The 23,019-nt window shown below is 40.6% G+C and overlaps 1 protein-coding gene across 3 annotated transcripts in view; it reads right to left on the bottom strand.

Annotated features, from left to right (window-relative positions):
* Positions 1 to 19,075, bottom strand: part of LOC116945270 (tyrosine-protein kinase Yes-like) — a 124,567-nt gene extending 105,492 nt beyond the window's left edge. For 2 of the 3 annotated variants that reach the window (XM_032959650.2, XM_032959649.2), the window contains exons 1-2: positions 18,711 to 19,075; positions 18,403 to 18,455 (exon numbers count right to left, since the gene is read on the bottom strand). The gene's annotated coding sequence lies outside the window, so the exon portion shown is untranslated. The other variant, XM_076069019.1, reaches the window with a different exon arrangement.
* Between the last annotated feature and the right edge of the window lie 3,944 nt (positions 19,076 to 23,019).

A 23,019-nucleotide genomic window follows, 5' to 3' on the forward strand; every position in this document is an offset into this window, starting at 1 on the left:
TCGACGGCCACGGGAAGGTGGGTTTCACAACATTTGGGTGGCCGTCCACCGTGGATTACAGGCGTACGCCACCACCGCCCGGCCGAACGGTAGCGCCTCGAGTGGCTCTGAGGTCGATGCACAAATTAACTAGAAAACATTTCACGCGCGATTAAACGAATGCATCGCCTTAATCAACGTCAGTGGATGAAAATCCGCCTCGTTCCACTTCTAGTCACCAGTGCTCACCCTGTGGAGAGGATTGGCCCTGCCACAGAAATGTGGAATTTCTACCACTGACTCAGGTCTACCAATGGAGATGAGTTATTATTTTGAGTATGCAGACATTTTCCCTTGACTTTGTCAAACCTCCCCAAGCATTTAACTTTGGCCAATATAATACTCGGTTACAAATGTATATTTTCACAGTGAGACAACCTAAATGTTGGTGACTATTATTAAAAAAAAGTTATCTGCTACTGGTCATTCCATTTTTTTTATTTTAGGCTAAACAACACTGAGTCACACAGCATGCAAGATTTCGATCGGCATATCACGTTCATATGTACCGTTCATTTCCGTGTGTGTGTTGCAGGCTGCGTAAAGCACTCAGAACATTAGGTTGCACATGGGCAGCATTAGCTGTTGGAAGCAGGTTTCCCTTAATGCACGGCAGCAGCAAATTCAGTGAAGAAGAAATTCAAGCAATGCTTCTCTTCAGTGGTGGTCTTGAACCAAGTGGTGCAATTCCACACATCTATGGAGGGAACCGGGATGTCTATAATGACAGAACACTGTTGACTTGACACAAAATGGTACAAAATTTTATTGGCCACGAGAGAATGATGGGCTGTGTTGACTCCCAATAAGGGGTTTGAACTCGCCACTTTCCGACTGCGACATCTTTCCGCCAAATTCTCACCTGGCTCGTCAAAAATAACGCAGAGATAAATAAGGCTTATCATTTTTTTTATGTAAACAGAATTAAGAATCTATGATGATGTGTGGCTGGGTGGTTCAAAGGTCAGAGTGCTGCATTGGCACCGCTGAGATCCTGGTTTCACATACAAGCAGGGGCCTGTGATTAAACAACCTTCTCAAGTATTCATATTCTTAGTTCTTTCGGTAAAGTCACGTTGAAGGGAAACAACAAAATAATAAAATATGTATAAAACAATAAAAATTCTCACGACGTTTCCCTTCAACGTGACTTTACCGAAAGAACTAAGAATATGAATTACTGCAGTCACGAAAGCTTTAAATCTAAATTTAACCTTCTCAAGCTTATAGAGTTTATCATCTCAACCCAGTAACGAATCAATTGTCAGCTCTAAGAATTGAAATATTACTTTTACTGTCATGCGAGAAAGATATTTCTGGATGGGTGGGGAAGTGCTGCTCTTTACTCTGTGGATCAGGCCACGAGGGATCTCTCAGAGAGCTCTTTGGTTCTTTCGGTAAAGTCACGTAGGTAAAAAGTAAATAAAAAATAAAACAAAAACAACTAAATAAAATCACGACGTTTCAGGCGCAACAAAACACAGCGAAATAACAATCGCTGACGCATATGTCAGCGATTGTTTTTTCGCTGTGTTGTGTCTCCACCTGAAGACGGACGCTTGTGTTGCGCCCTAAAACGTCGTGATTTTATTTAGTTGTTTTCATTTTTGTTTTATTTAATTAAATGTTTTATTTATTTTTTTGCCTACGTGATTTTACCGAAAGAACCAAAGAGTATGGATCCTCGCAGTCACGAAAACTTCAAATCTAGAATCTCTCAGATAGCTCTTTGATATCCGCTTCTCTGAGCAATTCTCAAACACGAAAGCTTCCACTGCTCCGCGAGAGTTCCCAACGGAGCACCGTCTCGTTAGACGGCGCCGACAGAACAAATCAGGCAGAAATTGTGGCAGAAACGGACAAACAATTTTTGAAGACAATGACCTGAATTGTGCCTGTCTTGCTGAAGGGGTAAAATGGCCACGTCACACCAGGAATCAGTCACAGTTGACCCTCACACGCAGCGAGATGGTCGTCTCAGTCCAGTCACCCAACGGCTACGCAAAACACACATCCTAATCACGTATTTCACTTCATCTATTCTGGGAACTAAAGGTTTTGCTTTGATTGCGAAGAACCCTTGCACATCACATGGAAAGTTCACTACCTAGTGTGGATAAGAGGGCCATTGAAGGGACTTCAGAAGCCATGTGGTCCTGCGAGGATTGTTGCAACATCAGGCGATGTCACACTGCTCAACTGTGACGGTAAACTTTATTAAAGTTCACCACCCTTGAAAATGTGTATGACGTATCTTATTTGCGACGTTACATACGAACACGTGGTTGGGGCGAATGATAGTACCAGCGGTTATCATAGTGCGATGCAAATCCTCCGCTTACGTCACACGCAATGAATATATACATTTTATTTGCGAGCGCTTTTCTGAATATTCAAAGACACTTTACATAAAATCATAAAAGCAGCAAAAACAACATCAAATGGTAAAAACACTGAAAACACATCAAACTTAGCTCCAATAGGCCCGCCCACGGCCCTGCTTGGCCCCAAGCCAGATTCAGTTAGTTTTTGAGGCCAGTGTATATCAGTGTGGCTCGGCATGGCAAATAGCCAGTGGAAAACCACCCATACCACGAGGGCCCTAAGCTGTCTCAGCTCAAATGTGGCAAAGAAAACAATGACTCTGTTTTCATTTTTTTCTTTCATGTTCTTTATCAAGTGTAGTTGCCCATAGCAACGTCTATTTTGGGTTAAATTGCGTAAACCACAGGAAACAGCCAATTGGTAAGGTTTGTCACGTAAAGAAAGCATGCCAATTAGTTACTGCTTCAGCACACCGGTGTGTTGGAGAGTAAGCCCACATTTCCAATTTCGAGTACGATGTTTCGCTGGTGATTATCACCAGCTTCATCATGCGATTTTTCCAGAATTGTTGGTGGCGGTAGGTTAACGACACATTTATATTCATGCGATCTCACCCAAAAAATAACCTTTATTACCCTAATATATAAACACCCAGGTCTGTGATTGTCATTCTGTGACTAATGTGGCACGGATTGGTTGAAGTGTGTCACGTGACCGGGACCAAGCAGCCAACCAACGCTTGGCGGGGCTATAGAGGGGCGGGTGAAAGTCCGCGTCAAACGAAACCCCCAGCAAGGCCATCGACTTAACGACGAGAGGAAATTCACACGAAATGTCGCTTTCAATTAAGTATTCCAGATGTAAAATGATACAAGCTTTTAATGAAGAAATACAATAATCTAATTCAAAACATAATACAATTCAAAATATGTTTCATTTTGCAACTTCGTAACGGAGAATCGGGGTGCTTGCGTGAATTCGTCGTTCGTGTGCAAATTTTTTTCGTGACATTCCTGGCCGAAAGCCATAAATGGTTGTGAGGGGCGCCACAAGAGCCCCCGAACAACCACCAGTTATGAATAACATCGAACGCAAAGGCCTCCGTGTTAAACAGTGCAATTGCCAAAAGAAACAACGGGACAACCACATCCCGTGACGTCAAGACCGTTTCCAATTGGCCCCTTACGAATCACTCCCTCGCTAACAGCTGGAAAGATCCGATTGAACTCACCAATATCCAACAACGTGCACCTCGCTTATAAAGCCACGGGCACACAAGAATCAAATTACGAATCCACAGCCGCTTGATAACTACTCTCGGAGATGAACGATGATGCCCTGCGTCCCCCCCCCCCCCCTGAAAATGTGACGCCGGGGGCAAAGGGACCTGGCGGCGAAAAGTAAGCCTCCTCCATCCTTCACATTCGCAACGGTGCCCTCTGACAGCGTGCAGGGGAGGCTGCATTGCTAAGGTGTGGGTTGTGAGATGTGACGCAAAAGGAGATGGAACGTGGGACCTAACGAACGCTCATTATTCGAGACAACTTCCTTTCGAGCCTGCCGTTCCTTGCTGCAACAACAAAAAAATAAATAACACACACGGAGGGAAGAAGCTCGGTGGCCCTGGAAGGTAATATGATGTTAGACCATCGAGAGCAAGTTACTCGGGTCGAATCCAGGTCAGTCACCCGTGGTTAAAGTTGAGTCTTTTAAGTGCAAGCTAGCACTATGTTAATCGGACCAACGACATTTGATCACTGATGACTGCTGGGGGAGGTGATGTGTGCCTATAATCCTGCACTTTGGAGGTGGGGTTGGTGGATCACGATGAGATCATCGTTTGTTGTGAATCTTCAAATCTGCTAGGCTGCCAGGTAGCTAGAAGCTAGCAGTCCAGCAAATGGATTCATAATGCATTTGCTGGATCCATTCTGTGCAAACTTTGATATCCACCGATATGTATTTTTCTTGAAGCCGAGTATTCAGTTTCTCTCCATGTGCACACCACTGATAGAAAAACAAATAGTCAAACATGATAGTTTGACTTTTTTTTGTTTAATTATGGACATAGTAAGTACGTGGATATTTACAGCCCTTTTCTCAATCCACTGCCGAATGAGGGCCTCCCTACACCGTGTCGGTTGTGGAGGTTTTTCACTATACTTGACCACTCTGGTCACTGTAGACCAGGGACGTGCGGTCAGGGGAGGCAGGGGAGGCAGAGCCTCACCTGTCATACTCCAATGAAAATAGTTGTTTCGAAAAAAAATATCAAATCAAATAAATATTAAGATTTTTCCACTGATCTGTGTTATATTATTTCTGTACAATTCCAATCATTTTTATAGTCAAAATCGCCAAATTTGCGGAGCTCCGCTGCAAATACAGGGAGAGACGAGAGGTGAGGCAGTGACGAGCTCAGCCTCCCCTCTGATTGCGCAACCCCTCAGTAGCTGGATGGAGCGCGGGCAATAAGCGTGTGCCTGTTACTATCTCAGTATGTCATCAATGTAATGTTTGTAGACCCCTTCGTTTCATGTTCTCGTCTTCCATACTCCAGGTAACTTATTTCACGTATTGTGTATAAATATATTTAGGCTCGCTGGTCTCGTCATGAAACTGCAATGAAAAAGCACCAGGGGAGGCAGCTATCACATCTGCCTCACTGAGGGAGATGTGTCTAACACGCCCCCCTCCGTGAGGCCACGCCCCCCTTCGTGAGGCCACGCCCCTCCGTGAGGCCACGCCCCCCTCAGTGTGTGAATCTTGCTCTGACACTAGCCAGTGCCTCCCCAGCCATTGACCTCACCGCACATCACTTCTGTAAACAGGGAAAATAGATGTTGGAGCATAGTACTGCACAGTGCAGCAATGGACTTTCAATGCACTGCCCTGCTAGCAACGTCGTTCCACAGCTACCTTCCTTTGGTGACGACCTTGCCTAAAAAGGCCTCAGGATGAATCACCCAAAATGCTCCCAATCTCATCAGATCTCTGAAGCTGGAGCAGGGCAGGTGTAAAGGACATTGTTTTCATCGTTAAAATCACCCAGTGACATGTAGTGCTCAGGTGTCTGGGTAGAAACCCCACTGGAAAGACAGCGTAGGTTGCTCCGTGTCGTTCTCATCATCTTCCTACTCGCTGTTCACTGATAAAGAAACCGCTCGGACTCTCACCATACTAATGCGGACTTTCCAAAAATGGCTCAAGGCTGCCAATGGAGATGACCACTAACCTATACTCGTTTAATCAGGATCAATTTACAACACTCCAGCTTTGAACGATGATAAATATACCAAACATTAAAACATTTAAAAGACGTGCCTCAGAAATAATTCCACGTGATAATTTGAAAGCGCAATAACCGCAAGCCATCATCGTAAAATAACAAACACTTTGAAATAAAATCTCGCAAATGGGATGTGGAGAAGCCAAAATTGTTACTTTAGGAACAATAAGCACTTGATTCTAACGGACAAATCCCAGATCGTCAGAGACATCTATGTCTTTGATAAACTCAATGCAGCACGTGATCGCAGACTCGTGCGATGCAACCACCACTATGCTATTCAGTCAAGGAGCCTGTAACTTTTCACAGCAAAACGTAAACTCTTTTGTAGCACTTGCCCCACAGGGATATGTTGACGTGTAAATAATACTTTCTTAAAACTCTGTAGTTGCCTGGGGATATTTTTTAAATGTAATGCACCCGAAAAAACATGCACAAAGATCAAACCCCCATAGCCTGTAACAGGCTGTTGGGGCAAGTGCTGTTCGCGAGCACCTATGAAAGCTGGCACGGCACACGAGGGGGTGGGTGGCCAGCACCACACCCGCGTCTCCTTTGTCTCCCTAGAAGTGATATTTACACAACGCACCATGGACTCATTTGAGACTTAGTTGACCAAGGGGAGGCTCAGGCATGGTTCAGACATTCATCACAGATGTTGGCCGCAAGTGGGAATCGAACTCAGGTCGCCGGGTTCATAGCACAGCACATTAAACAGAACATGTGAGCAAAATAAAAATAATGTACAACAGGCTGGCTAAAAAATGTAGTGTCACCACTCCATCTCCCAGGCGGCCGTTCTCTCGGACAAGTTCCATTCCTTGGCTACAACTCCATCATTATATTGACCATCGGCCGTCAATCCCTTTTAGCCACGACGTGTCCTTCCAACAGTTCGCATGATGTCGTTAACCTGAATACGTCGTCTCATCTACGTGTTCCTTGGTTTTGGTGAATACTCACTCCAGCCATGAAGCCTGGCAGCTACCTTGGAAAACTAGGTGGCTCTTCGCCAAGAAAGGAGAGACAGCCAACAACCAGAGCGAACGTCGTGGCTTCCCACAAGCTGCTGTCCTGCTCAAAAGGCCCCAATGGACATGTTTGCCAAACAAGCTATCAGGAAACAACTTACTACCACCATGAGACAACTATCAAAGCAACAGATCTGACAAGACCATGTACACTGTCACTGAAGCAGCCCTCAGGGCCACAAAGTTCAACAAGGCACCGGGCCCTAATGGCCTGTGTCCCGAGTTCCTAAAGAAACCTGCGACTATACGGTTGGCAAATGACTTGCCAAACCTCTTCACCGTCATACACGGGACTGGCCAAATGCAGAAATAATGGAAGCAATCCAAAGTCACCGCTATTCTGAAACGCTGGAAAGCTGCATGACTTACCCTCCCAGCTGAAGGCCAATATCCCTCTTTCCCACCACCCGCGAGCTGGTAGAACGTGCCATGCTCTCCAGAATTTCCCCCATCGTTGACCCCCAATTGCCTCCTGAACAAGCCAGATTTCGAACCAGCTGTAGCTGCTGCAAACAGATCGTTGCCTTCACCACCCTCACAAAAGCTGGTCTCCAGTATCAACAGAAAACTGCAGCAGCAATTTAACACGTAGGCTTTCGTGATCAAATGTTATCCATAAAACAGATTGTTTGGGTTAGATCGCGTAAATATATAAATGTGTCATTAAACCCGCCACCACTCAACACAGCCAATTAGTAAGGTTTGTCACGTAAACAGAACATGCAAATTCGTTACTACGTTGTTGTGGCTTTGCTCTCCAACACACCGGTGTGCTGTACTAGCAACAAATTGGCACGTTCTGTTTACGTGACAAACTTTATTAAGTGGCTGTTTTGGGTGGTGGCAGGTTTAACGACACATTTATATATTTACGCGATCTGACCGACAAAACCTGTAATATGCAGCAGCAATGACTGACCTCTTTACTGCTAATGGCACTGTTTGGCTTCGTGGCCTGCTGAAGTTGTCCAAAATTCCTCAGATGTCGTTTTACTGTTCACCTAATCGAGGAAGGGTTCAGCAATCGCACTGTCAGTGTCCACCTATCTGGTAAACACAGCCGCAAGAGAATTATGACCAATGGCTCGAAAACGAGCACATCACTATTTAACATATACACAAGTTACCTGCCATGTGCGTAATCTCGCAAGTTCAATTTGCAGATGATGTAGCCCTTGCTGCACATGGCACAAACCTCGAGAACATTGTCAATATTCTAACAACTGGAGGCATATTTCAGTCACTGGAGACTCCAACCAAATACTTCAAAAACCACAAGCACTCTCCGCCTTAACAATCATGCATCAGATGCCACCCTTGATGTGTTCTTCCGTGGTAGCCCAGTGCGCTATGACCCCACTCCAAGATATCTAGGGATTATCATGAATAGGAGCATGACCTTCAAGTTCCACATAAAACAGGCCTGTGAAAAGGCCAAATCGAGAATCGCCCTGCTACAGAAACCTGCAGGAATGAACTGGGGTGCCCCATCTGATGTGCTGTGGACTGCTGCCCTCTCACTGATTTACTCGATGGCAAGATTATTGCGCTCCAACATGGTCCATGAGCTCGTACACAAAACTGCTAGATGCACAATTAAATAGTGCAATTAGCATCACAACCAGAACACTGCAACCAACACCACTCCACTGGCTCCCTATTCCGACGAACATTCTGTAACCAAATGTCCGCAGAGACATGCACATTGCAAGGGAGTTTTCACGTTGCCTTAACATTGACAACCTACCCATGAACGAAAACCCCGACAATGTACCTCGCCAATGACTCAAGTGCCAATCCCCCTTCTGAGGAAGGGGGATTGGCAATGCGATCATTGAATCCATCCTCACCTCCTCCATAACCGTCTGGTACGCTGCTGCCACTGCCAAGGACAAGAGCAGACTGCAGCGTATCATCCACACTGCTGAGAAGGTAATTGCCTGCAATCTACCGACCCTCGAGGACCTGCACACGACAAGGTCTATGAGGCGAGCGAGGAAGATTATGGCCGATTTCTCCCACCCTGGACACTCTCTGTTTCAGCTACTCCCCTCCGGCAGAAGGCTTCGGTCCATCAGGACCAAAACCTCACGCCATAAAAACAGTTTCTTCCCATCTGCTGCTGGCCTGTTAAACAAGGCCAAGGGCTAACACTGTTTTTAACATTTGATCTACATAACGACACGTTGCTGATATTAACTATGTTTCCCTATTTGTATTTTTAAATTATATCTTAAAGCTATTTTATATTCGATATTTATTTAATTTTATATACTTCAGCCCCTTAGTGTTAGACTTTTAACCCTTATTATAGTAAGACTTGTTTAAAACTTATTTAAGATTTTAGATTCCTATATGTTGAATGTATGCACCATCCTGCCAAAGTAAATTCCGTGTCGGTGTGAACTTACATGGCGAATAAAACCCTTTCTGATTCTGATTCTGATTCTGAGATCGCGCTATCATCCTAGAATCTCACCCAGATCCGGCAGAACGCTGGCGCACCGAGTGGAACAACGCGGACGTCCAGAAAAAAAACAGCTGCTGCTCATTCGTGACCCAAACATCGTGCCGCCTGGCTTTGACATTCCTCGAAGACACCGGCGGTAAGAACCATCAACCACATCAGAACATAAACAGGCCGATGCACACAAGCCAGAGTGTGACTGTGGCCATTCAACCCAAACTATGGACCATGTAAGAAAGCCACTGCAGTCTGCGCTCCTACAAGGAGGTAATATCAAAACTACATCAACTCTCTCGTGAAGACCTTCCGTGGCTAGCAGGCCTCACCATTTGGTATTTAGCTCCTGGGTAAATTGCCATACGCAAGGGTGGAATAAATGATTGAATGAACATTTTAAATATGTATATTGTTTAATATTTCAAAGCATGCTTCGCTCCGTATTCCTTTGTTGTAATTTTTTTTGCTGACCATGTTTCTGAACGATAGTTTACGTTATTTGTAGGTACCCTGCTGAAGTATGGTACTTTTATAAATCAAGTTCATCAAGATTAGCTTTACAAAAGCACCTCAACCTCCTATTGTTTTCCTCTTCATTTCATTGCTTTTTTTGTGGTCCACCTTCCTTCGCCATAGTAACGACATTAAAATAGGTATTGGTCCTTCATAACACACTAAGGGCCATTGCCTGAAACTTTGCCTATTATATGTTCATATTTTTGTGGTTTATATCGCCAACAAAGTATTACATTTTTGTTTAAAGGCGACGTTTTGGGCTAGGGCTCTTCTACATCAGACATGGAGTAGAGCCCTTGCCCAAAGAGTAGCCAATTTGCATACATATTTTTTCATTTAAAACCACACTGTTATTTGCTAATGTTTAAGGGGGTTTTTGCTTTCTAATTGTGCTTGTGCACCACTGCTAACGTAAGAGCGGCTGTACGAGGTCCAGAATTCTCGCTTTGCTGTTCATCCGTGTCCCTCTGACTGAGATTTTAGACGGTGCTGGGTGGATTATGAACATCGCAAGACCGCTGAGGGCTGCTGGCTTGGAGGAGGAGCAGTGGAGTGATGAAAAGCAACATATAACTTGGCATGAAACAGTGACCCACGATGAAAGTGAATTCGATTTTAAAAATAAAAAAAATCAAATCGGAAAATTGGGCCTGAAATTCAATACGCGAACGAATGGCGATCCAAAACCCCATAACCATTCTCACGCCGCAAGAGTGATTTAAGCAGAAATCCCCTCCATCTCTCCACAAGCGAAATACAAAATACAGTCCCCGAGTTACGATGCTCCGACTTACGTAACTTCGATCTTACGACGGCGATAGCGATACGACAAAATTGTTAAATACTGAATTTTTTATTTCGTGCGGCAGGCAAACGCGGCAGCGTACGAGGTACGGTACTGTACGTTGTTTTTTATATATATATAACAGATAGGATTGTTTCCTGAAAAAAACTTTCTATTAAATTGCAGTTCATATAGATAGGCTAAGAATTTAACTTGTTTTTTAACTTAAAATTTTACTGTGCAATACAGTATTGTAATTAATAAATACATACAGTATATAGTTCATAGAGTACGGTACTGTAAATTGCTCTGTTTTGCTAAATTATCACCATTCTTTAAGACTCCTGGGTAGGCTAGGCCATCTTCGACTTACGATATTTTTGACTTACGATGGGGTCGTCATAACGCATCTCCATCGTAAATAGAGGACTACCTGTACACGTAAAGTCCATCGGCCCATTGCCATTTACAGACCATTAATAATCTTTAAAGCATAATTGAGGGTTTTTTTTTTCTAAGCCCAGATACATCTGGGACCTCAGTTTCGACATTCTGTCTCATTCGCAAGTCAGCCTTGTTAAGCGCACGCCGCTGGATAACCAAATGTTGTTACTAAGCTGGATAACCAAAGATTGTTACTAAGCTGGATAACCAAAAGTTGTTACTAAGCTGGATAACCAAATGTTGTTACTAAGCTGGATAACCAAATGTTGTTACTAAGCTGGATAACCAAAGGTTGATACTAAGCTGGATAACCAAAGGTTGATACTAAGCTGGATAACCAAAGGTTGTTACTAAGCTGGATAACCAAAGGTTGATACTAAGCTGGATAACCAAATGTTGTTACTAAGCTGGACAACCAAATATTGTTACTAAGCTAGATAACCAAATGTTGATACTAAGCTGGATAACCAAAGATTGTTACTAAGCTGGATAACCAAATGTTGTTACTAAGCTGGATAACAAAAGATTGTTACTAAGCTAGATAACCAAATGTTGTTACTAAGCTGGATAACGAAATGTTGTTACTAAGCTAGATAACCAAAGGTTGTTACTAAGCTAGATAACCAAATGTTGTTACTAAGCTGGATAACCAAAGATTGTTACTAAGCTAGATAACCAAAGATTGTTACTAAGCTAGATAACCAAATGTTGTTACTAAGCTGGATAACCAAAGATTGTTACTAAGCTGGATAACCAAAGATTGTTACTAAGCTAGATAACCAAATGTTGTTACTAAGCTAGATAACCAAATGTTGTTACTAAGCTAGATAACCAAAGATTGTTACTAAGCTAGATAACCAAAGGTTGATACTAAGCTAGATAACCAAAGGTTGATACTAAGCTGGATAACCAAATGTTGTTACTAAGCTAGATAACCAAATGTTGTTACTAAGCTAGATAACCAAAGATTGTTACTAAGCTAGATAACCAAATGTTGTTACTAAGCTAGATAACCAAATGTTGTTACTAAGCTAGATAACCAAAGATTGTTACTAAGCTAGATAACCAAAGATTGTTACTAAGCTAGATAACCAAATGTTGTTACTAAGCTGGATAACCAAATGTTGTTACTAAGCTAGATAACCAAATGTTGTTACTAAGCTAGATAACCAAATGTTGTTACTAAGCTAGATAACCAAAGGTTGTTACTAAGCTGGATAACCAAAGATTGTTACTAAGCTGGATAACCAAAGATTGTTACTAAGCTAGATAACCAAAGGTTGATACTAAGCTGGATAACCAAATGTTGTTGCTAAGCTGGATAACAAAATGTTGTTACTAAGCTGGATAACCAAATGTTGTTACTAAACTAGATAACCAAATGTTGATACTAAGCTAGATAACCAAAGATTGTTACTAAGCTGGATAACCAAATGTTGATACTAAGCTGGATAACCAAAGATTGTTACTAAGCTGGATAACCAAATGTTGTTACTAAGCTGGATAACCAAATGTTGTTACTAAGCTGGATAACCAAATGTTGTTACTAAGCTAGATAACCAAAGATTGTTACTAAGCTGGATAACCAAAGATTGTTACTAAGCTAGATAAACAAATGTTGTTACTAAGCTGGATAACCAAAGGTTGTTACTAAGCTGGATAACCAAATGTTGTTACTAAGCAAGATAACCCAAGATTGTTACTAAGCTGGATAACCAAATGTTGTTACTAAGCTGGATAACCAAAGCTTGTTACCAAGCTGTATAACCAAATGTTGTTACTAAGCTAGATAACCAAAGGTTGTTACTAAGCTGGATAACCAAAGGTTGTTACTAAGCTAGATAACCAAAGATTGTTACTAAGCTAGATAACCAAATGTTGTTACTAAGCTAGATAACCAAAGATTGTTACTAAGCTAGATAACCAAATGTTGTTACTAAGCTAGATAACCAAATGTTGTTACTAAGCTGGATAACCAAAGGTTGTTACTAAGCTAGATAACCAAAGATTGTTACTAAGCTGGATAACCAAATGTTGTTACTAAGCTAGATAACCAAAGATTGTTACTAAGCTGGATAACCAAAGATTGTTACTAAGCTGGATAACCAAATGTTGTTACTAAGCTGGATAACCAAACATTGTTACTAAGCTAGATAACCAAAGATTATTACTAAGCTGGATAACCAAATGTTGTTACTAAGCTAGATAACCAAATGTTGTTACTAAGCTGGATAACCAAAGATTGTTACTAAGCTAGATAACCAAATGTTGTTACTAAGCTAGATAACCAAAGATTGTTACTAAGCTAGATAACCAAATGTTGTTACTAAGCTAGATAACCAAGGATTGTTACTAAGCTGGATAACCAAATGTTGTTACTAAACTAGATAACCAAATGTTGATACTAAACTAGATAACCAAAGATTGTTACTAAGCTGGATAACCAAATGTTGATACTAAGCTGGATAACCAAAGATTGTTACTAAACTGGATAACCAAAGGTTGTTACTAAGCTAGATAACCAAATGTTGTTACTAAGCTAGATAACCAAAAATTGTTACTAAGCTGGATAACCAAAGGTTGTTACTAAGCTGGATAACCAAATGTTGTTACTAAGCTGGATAACCAAATGTTGTTACTAAGCTGGATAACCAAAGATTGTTACTAAGCTGGATAACCAAAGGTTGTTACTAAGCTGGATAACCAAATGTTGTTACTAAGCTGGATAACCAAAGGTTGTTACTAAGCTAGATAACCAAAGATTCTTACTAAGCTGGATAACCAAAGGTTGTTACTAAGCTGGATAACCACATGTTGTTACTAAGCTGGATAACCAAAGCTTGTTACTAAGCTGGATAACCAAAGGTTGTTACTAAGCTAGATAACCAAAGATTGTTACTAAGCTAGATAACCAAATGTTGTTACTAAGCTGGATAACCAAAGGTTGTTACTAAGCTGGATAACCAAAGGTTGTTACTTAGCTGGATAACCAAATGTTGTTACTAAGCTGGATAACCAAAGCTTGTTACTAAGCTGGATAACCAAAGGTTGTTACTAAGCTGGATAACCAAATGTTGTTACTAAGCTGGATAACCAAATGTTGTTACTAAGCTGGATAACCAAAGATTGTTACTAAGCTGGATAACCAAAGGTTGTTACTAAGCTGGATAACCAAATGTTGTTACTAAGCTGGATAACCAAAGGTTGTTACTAAGCTGGATAACCAAAGATTGTTACTAAGCTGGATAACCAAAGGTTGTTACTAAGCTGGATAACCAAATGTTGTTACTAAGCTGGATAACCAAAGCTTGTTACTAAGCTGGATAACCAAAGGTTGTTACTAAGCTAGATAACCAAAGATTGTTACTAAGCTAGATAACCAAATATTGTTACTAAGGAGGATAACCAAAGGTTGTTACTAAGCTGGATAACCAAAGGTTGTTACTTAGCTGGATAACCAAATGTTGTTACTAAGCTGGATAAGCAAAGCTTGTTACTAAGCTGGATAACCAAAGGTTGTTACTAAGCTGGATAACCAAAGATTGTTACTAAGCTAGATAACCAAAGATTGTTACTAAGCTGGATAACTAAACATTGTTACTAAGCTGGATAACCAAATGTTGTTACTAAGCTAGATAACCAAATGTTGTTACTAAGGTAGATAACCAAATGTTGTTACTAAGGTAGATAACCAAATGTTGTTACTAAGCTGGATAACCAAAGGTTGTTACTAAGCTGGATAACCAAATGTTGTTACTAAGCTAGATAACCCAAGATTGTTACTAAGCTGGATAACCAAATGTTGTTACTAAGCTGGATAACCAAAGCTTGTTACCAAGCTGGATAACCAAATGTTGTTACTAAGCTAGATAACCAAAGGTTGTTACTAAGCTGGATAACCAAAGGTTGTTACTAAGCTGGATAACCAAAGATTGTTACTAAGCTAGATAACCAAATGTTGTTACTAAGCTAGATAACCAAAGATTGTTACTAAGCTAGATAACCAAATGTTGTTACTAAGCTAGATAACCAAATGTTGTTACTAAGCTGGATAACCAAAGGTTGTTACTAAGCTAGATAACCAAAGATTGTTACTAAGCTGGATAACCAAATGTTGTTACTAAGCTAGATAACCAAAGATTGTTACTAAGCTGGATAACCAAAGATTGTTACTAAGCTGGATAACCAAATGTTGTTACTAAGCTGGATAACCAAATGTTGTTACTAAGCTAGATAACCAAAGATTGTTACTAAGCTGGATAACCAAAGATTGTTACGAAGCTAGATAACCAAAGGTTGTTACTAAGCTAGATAACCAAAGATTGTTACTAAGCTGGATAACCAAAGGTTGTTACTAAGCTAGATAACCAAAGATTGTTACTAAGCTGGATAAACAAAGATTGTTACTAAGCTGGATAACCAAAGGTTGTTACTAAGCTAGATAACCAAATGTTGTTACTAAGCTAGATAACCAAAGATTGTTACTAAGCTGGATAACCAAAGGTTGTTACTAAGCTGGATAACCAAATGTTGTTACTAAGCTAGATAACCCAAGATTGTTACTAAGCTGGATAACCAAATGATGTTACTAAGCTGGATAACCAAAGCTTGTTACCAAGCTGGATAACCAAATGTTGTTACTAAGCTAGATAACCAAAGGTTGTTACTAAGCTGGATAACCAAAGGTTGTTACTAAGCTAGATAACCAAAGATTGTTACTAAGCTAGATAACCAAATGTTGTTACTAAGCTAGATAACCAAAGATTGTTACTAAGCTAGATAACCAAATGTTGTTACTAAGCTAGATAACCAAATGTTGTTACTAAGCTGGATAGCCAAAGATTGTTACTAAGCTGGATAACCAAATGTTGTTACTAAGCTGGATAACAAAAGATTGTTACTAAGCTAGATAACCAAATGTTGTTACTAAGCTGGATAACCAAATGTTGTTACTAAGCTAGATAACCAAAGGTTGTTACTAAGCTAGATAACCAAATGTTGTTACTAAGCTGGATAACCAAAGATTGTTACTAAGCTAGATAACCAAAGATTGTTACTAAGCTAGATAACCAAATGTTGTTACTAAGCTGGATAACCAAAGATTGTTACTAAGCTGGATAACCAAAGATTGTTACTAAGCTAGATAACCAAATGTTGTTACTAAGCTAGATAACCAAATGTTGTTACTAAGCTAGATAACCAAAGATTGTTACTAAGCTAGATAACCAAAGGTTGATACTAAGCTGGATAACCAAATGTTGTTACTAAGCTAGATAACCAAATGTTGTTACTAAGCTGGATAACCAAAGATTGTTACTAAGCTAGATAACCAAAGATTGTTACTAAGCTAGATAACCAAATGTTGTTACTAAGCTAGATAACCAAATGTTGTTACTAAGCTAGATAACCAAAGATTGTTACTAAGCTGGATAACCAAATGTTGTTACTAAGCTAGATAACCAAATGTTGTTACTAAGCTAGATAACCAAATGTTGTTACTAAGCTAGATAACCAAAGGTTGTTACTAAGCTGGATAACCAAAGATTGTTACTAAGCTGGATAACCAAAGATTGTTACTAAGCTAGATAACCAAAGGTTGATACTAAGCTGGATAACCAAATGTTGTTACTAAGCTGGATAACCAAATGTTGTTACTAAGCTGGATAACCAAATGTTGTTACTAAGCTAGATAATCAAAGATTGTTACTAAGCTGGATAACCAAAGATTGTTACTAAGCTAGATAACCAAATGTTGTTACTAAGCTGGATAACCAAAGGTTGTTACTAAGCTGGATAACCAAATGTTGTTACTAAGCAAGATAACCCAAGATTGTTACTAAGCTGGATAACCAAATGTTGTTACTAAGCTGGATAACCAAAGCTTGTTACCAAGCTGGATAACCAAATGTTGTTACTAAGCTAGATAACCAAAGGTTGTTACTAAGCTGGATAACCAAAGGTTGTTACTAAGCTAGATAACCAAAGATTGTTACTAAGCTAGATAACCAAATGTTGTTACTAAGCTAGATAACCAAAGATTGTTACTAAGCTAGATAACCAAATGTTGTTACTAAGCTAGATAACCAAATGTTGTTACTAAGCTGGATAACCAAATGTTGTTACTAAGCTAGATAACCAAAGATTGTTACTAAGCTAGATAACCAAATGTTGTTACTAAGATAGATAACCAAAGGTTGTTACTAAGCTGGATAACCAAAGATTGTTACTAATCTGGATAACCAAAGATTGTTACTAAGCTAGATAACCAAAGGTTGATACTAAGCTGGATAACCAAATGTTGTTACTAAGCTGGATAACCAAATGTTGTTACTAAGCTGGATAACCAAATGTTGTTACTAAGCTAGATAACCAAAGATTGTTACTAAGCTGGATAACCAAAGATTGTTACTAAGCTAGATAACCAAATGTTGTTACTAAGCTGGATAACCAAAGGTTGTTACTAAGCTGGATAACCAAATGTTGTTACTAAGCAAGATAACCCAAGATTGTTACTAAGCTGGATAACCAAATGTTGTTACTAAGCTGGATAACCAAAGCTTGTTACCAAGCTGGATAACCAAATGTTGTTACTAAGCTAGATAACCAAAGATTGTTACTAAGCTAGATAACCAAAGATTGTTACTAAGCTGGATAACCAAAGGTTGTTACTAAGCTGGATAACCAAATGTTGTTACTAAGCTGGATAACCAAAGATTGTTACTAAGCTAGATAACCAAATGTTGTTACTAAGCTAAATAACCAAAGATTGTTACTAAGCTAGATAACCAAAGATTGTTACTAAGCTGGATAACCAAATGTTGTTACTAAGCTAGATAACCAAAGATTGTTACTAAGCTGGATAACCAAATGTTGTTACTAAGCTGGATAACCAAATGTTGTTACTAAGCTAGATAACCAAAGATTGTTACTAAGCTAGATAACCAAAGATTGTTACTAAGCTGGATAACCAAAGGTTGTTACTAAGCTAGATAACCAAAGATTATTACTAAGCTAGATAACCAAATGTTGTTACTAAGCTGGATAACCAAAGATTGTTACTAAGCTGGATAACCAAATGTTGTTACTAAGCTGGATAACCAAAGATTGTTTACTGGCCAGAGTGCCCCATATAAAACAACGGGGCCCACTGTGGCTCCCCCAATATGCACAGAACAGGAAGGTAACGACGATTCAACGTCCGTTCGTTCATTCATTCGGCGAAACCAAATCGTCGCGATCCCTAACGGCCCTCGCCATCCCTCGCCCAACGCAGCCTCGTCGGCGCGTTGCCGGGGCAACGTCGCGGGGATCGCGGCGAACGCGTCGTCGTTGTCGTCGCCGCCGGTGCATTTCGTTTACATTAAAAAAAACGCGCGAAAGCAAATGAACGAAAAAAAACCGAGGCAATTATTTTTTTTTGTCTGTTAAACTTCACGATTTAAATCGCGACGAAGCTTTCGCTTTAATCGCAGCGCGTTAAAATGACCACGAGAAGCTTACGCTCCCTCACCTGATCGCCGCGAGGTTCCTGCCGTCATCGCCTGGAGCCCTCCCACCCACGGCCTCGATCGCGCCGGGCCGATACAGATTCGATACGGTGTGACCAAAAAACAAAAATGCGTCAATAGAATATTATTATTAAATGTCCTTTTCTTTAAAACAAAAATCTCACTCGTTTTATTTATTTTTTACACACGTCAAAAATTATACAATCATTTAAAACCGCGTTCGCCGCGTCGTGCACCGCATCTCCCACACCACCACCGCTCCCATCGCCTCAGATTCCAAATAACAAATTAAATTATAAAATATATATACCTTGACAATGCCGATAATGTTACGGTTGAAATGACGACGACGACGATGCTGGTGACAGCCGCCTCTATGTAACGATAGTGATTTAAGAAATGAGAAAGAGTAACTTGCTGTTGCGGGCGTGAGGGAACGATATGAGAAAGATCGTCTTAAGTGGCGCGCCACCTAGCCCTGGACACTGCAATCACATTATACACGTTCTTATTATAGTACGTACATTAATTGTACTATTTATCAATATTTGCGGCCCATTGCCCGAAACGTCGTGGATTGCATAGTGTTCCTTCTTAAAGGCCACACACACGAATGTGTTGCCGGATGCATTGAGTTGTTTTTGTTGATTTTGCACAACGCTCCCAACGCAGCATCACCAAATAAATTAATCATAATAAAGTGTGTGACCAATGCACAGCTGTCAAGCCCTTATCAGTGCCTAACTTATTACAGACCAATTCAGATCTCATTGATCACCCCGTGCCCTTATAAATCTCAACGTTCATCCTACAAAGTCCCATCGCAAGGGAGAAACACAAACACAGACAAAAACATGTTTTTTGCCCGCATTGAAACGTCTGTACAACATATGAACCTGGAAACTCAATTTCCCTGTACAAGAATACGGGTAAAGCTTAAGGGTTGACTGGTATGCCATGGCCTTGCCACCATTCCATATAACATGCCACACCTACAGGGACTCCACGACTTACGGACATTCGACTTACAAACCTTCAGAGATACGAACAAACCTGGTTCGTATGTCCAGTTGCCTGTTCGGACCGAGAGTCGTAAGTTCAACCAACCCCACGCAATAGATGGGGATGGTGGCATCTAGACCTTCAGAACATGAAGAACCAGTGGCATCTACACCTGCAGAACATGAAGAACCAGTGGCATCTACATCTGCAGAACATAAAGAGCCAGTGACATCTACATCTGCAGAACATGAAGAACCAGTGACATCTACATCTGCAGAACATGAATAGCCAGTGACATCTACATCTGCATAACATGAAGAACCAGTGGCATCTACATCTGCAGAACATGAAGAGCCAGTGACATCTACATCTGCAGAACATGAAGAACCAGTGGCATCTACACCTGCAAAACATGAAGAGCAAGTGACATCTACATCTGCAGAACATGAAGAGCCAGTGACATCTACATCTGCAGAACATGAAGAACCAGTGGCATCTACACCTGCAGAACATGAAGAGCCAGTGACATCTACATCTGCAGAACATGAAGAACCAGTGGCATCCACACCTGCAGAACATGAAGAACCAGTGGCATCTACACCTGCAGAACATGAAGAGCCAGTGACATCTACATCTGCAGAACATGAAGAACCAGTGGCATCCACACCTGCAAAACATGAATAACCAGTGGCATCTACATCTGCAGAACATGAAGAGCCAGTGGCATCTATATCTGCATAACATGAAGAACCAGTGGCATCTACATCTGCAGAACATGAAGAGCCAGTGGCATCTACATCGGCAGAACGTAAAAAACCAGTGGCATCTACATCTCCAGAATGTAAAGAACCAGTGGCATCTACATCTGCAGAATGTAAAGAACCAGTGGCATCTACATCTGCAGAATGTAAAGAACCAGTGGCATCTACATCTACAGAACGTGAATAATCAATGGCATCTACATCTACAAGATATTATAACACTTTTGAAGCCATCCCCCGTGTTTAGTGTACATGAAGGACAACATGTTTGGAATCGACGGGAGTAAAGTTGGACTTATGAACAGACCTCTGAAACTTTACTCGTTCGTAAGTAGCGGAGTCCCTTACTACCATTGTCAGAAAGCCACGTCAATATACGGACACTTCCTTTGTAAACCACTGTGACTTTTACGATTTGAATATGCATGTCTGGTAGTAAACACCTCGACATACGAAGTGGATATGCTCCTCGAGCCTCGTATATATTGAAACGTCGTGTATATTGAATAACGTATACCATCACTCAAGGGGGGATGCGTCCCCAGCCTTCGTAACTTGCCATTTCAAACTATAAACACGACATAACTTACCATTCATATTGTAAACAAAAATAATTGATATTGAATTTGTTTTTATTTTATACTGTACAGTACTATATAAAAAATAACGTAAATAAAATCAATATTCATAATATTCATAAATAAATATGTTACTCATTCATTTTTGTACCGTAGATTGATTAAAATATGATATATACTGTATTCATTTCAGTGTATGTATTAATTGTTTCACTTTTTTTAGCTTCCTGTGTAAAATAATGGTTACAAAAATCCAAAGTTCATTATACTGAAACTTTGTTTAGCGAATATACGCATATCGAGGTTATTACTATTTCAAACTATAATACTGTAAAGTGGATGTTTAAGACCCTGTAACATTCAATTGTGAGGAGGACGTATTCTGACGGTATCATATCCAGAACCCCACATTTGAAACAATTACATTATTTACAGTTCTGTAGTCAAGTATAAATATACTGCTCCACTGTTTTCCAAGTCTCCCTTGTTGAAGAGGTATTGATTCTCAATGGACTCTCACCACAAACACAGAATGTTAAATGTACATTATGGTTAATCTATTCATCCTACTGAATCGTTTTTGTTTCAATATTGTTTTATTTGCTATTAATATATATAACTACGCAACGATTAATTGTATTGCCTGTTAATCCAGTTGTAGCAAAGGCCTGTTAAAGTAAATTGTCCATTAGTGGTAGAAACACAAACCCTCAAGTGTATAACCACAAGTGCAATACTAAGAACGAATTACTGATGCTGAAGTCAAGACAATCGATAAATAATTACAATATAGGGAGAGGCATACGCAACAATCTGCCCTCTTGAGCCACACACAGCTCAGTATAAACTACACAAGTGGTAAGACCAACTCTAGAGGATTTAGTGCAATGGTGCAATAAGTTTACTGGGATACAATCTCTGTTTCAATCCCACAGCTTAAATCAAATGCATCTTTCTGGTGATGCATGTCAATATAGATTGTACTCTATAAAATCTTAACACAGACGGTATGTACATATTCTGTTGTCGACACTTATCTGCGTCCAACTTAACACAATGACACAGGAAGTGCAAGGGAGACCCAGGTAAGCGAGTGACAACAACATTGTACAGTGCGAGTGTAAACATGGAGAGATTAAAGAGAGCGAAATCGAAGTTCAGTTGCCCATCAGCGATCGATACACAGTCAAAGCAAGTGCATGGCAAAGCACGGGTAAACAGTCCACATTGCGTGGAGAGAGATGCTAACGCGTAAACAAAAACAAATTGACACTTGTGTTGACAATATCGCTCTCGGGATGGCGGGCGCTCAAATATTTTTTTGGCTAAGGCAGTTTCCCATACTTCTTTGGGTTTTTTTTTTCGGTAAAGTCACGTAGGTAAAATAAAATGAATGAAAACAACTAAATTAAGGGCCTCCCCATACCGTGTGGGTATGAATCCTTGCAGTCACGAACGAAAGCTTCAAATCTAGAAGGCAGTTTCTCGTTCAACTTGCAGCAATGTGCAGCTTAAATCAAGGTGACCTCTGAGAGCTTCCCCTGGGCCATGGATCATCCATTGCCGTGTTGGATTTCCACGCAGAGTCCCTGTGTATTATTTCAAGGGCCTCCAACGCCTCGCCCTCTTCTTACCTATCTGACCTCTCATTACTCAGAATTTCTGCAGGAGGTACTTGCTTACTACCGATGCAGCAGTTGTGAATTAATACGCTGCCTACATCCCTTTCAGATGCACGCGAATGGGCATTATTTTTGCTGAGCTATGGCATTACCTTTGATAAACATGATATAGAATAGTCCATTTATCTGGCCTGGTGGTTCAACAATAGAGTGATCGTCTCCGAAGATTACAAGTTAAAACCGTGACTTCTTTTGCCTCGCGATTCTGCTGGGTGGAATTTTAGGTTTCAGCACTCGACAGTTCAGTCAAGTGCTGATTGTGCCATCCGATATGGACTACACGGTCCTTTTGGCAATCCATCGCTGGGTAAGGGCCTCCTTATACCATGTGTGGGTTTGTGGAGGTTTGGCTTACTACCTTTTCACTATACCCGAGTGTGGGATGGTGAAGGTTGGAAGCACAGACGTGCGGGGCATATCATTACAATGGCTTTTATATTCTTGGTTCTTTCGGTAAAGTCACGTAGAAGTGAAATAATAAAATAATTAAAAATAAACAATAAAATTCTCACTCATTCTTGTGAGAATGTTATTGTTTTATTTTTATTATTTTATTCTCACTCTCATTCTTGTGAGAATTTGCTTTGTTTTATTAT

This window comes from Petromyzon marinus, chromosome 23 (genome assembly GCF_048934315.1).
Source record: "Petromyzon marinus isolate PM22_M1 ecotype Great Lakes invasive population chromosome 23, UKy_Petmar_22M1.pri1.0, whole genome shotgun sequence".
NCBI lineage: Eukaryota > Metazoa > Chordata > Hyperoartia > Petromyzontiformes > Petromyzontidae > Petromyzon > Petromyzon marinus.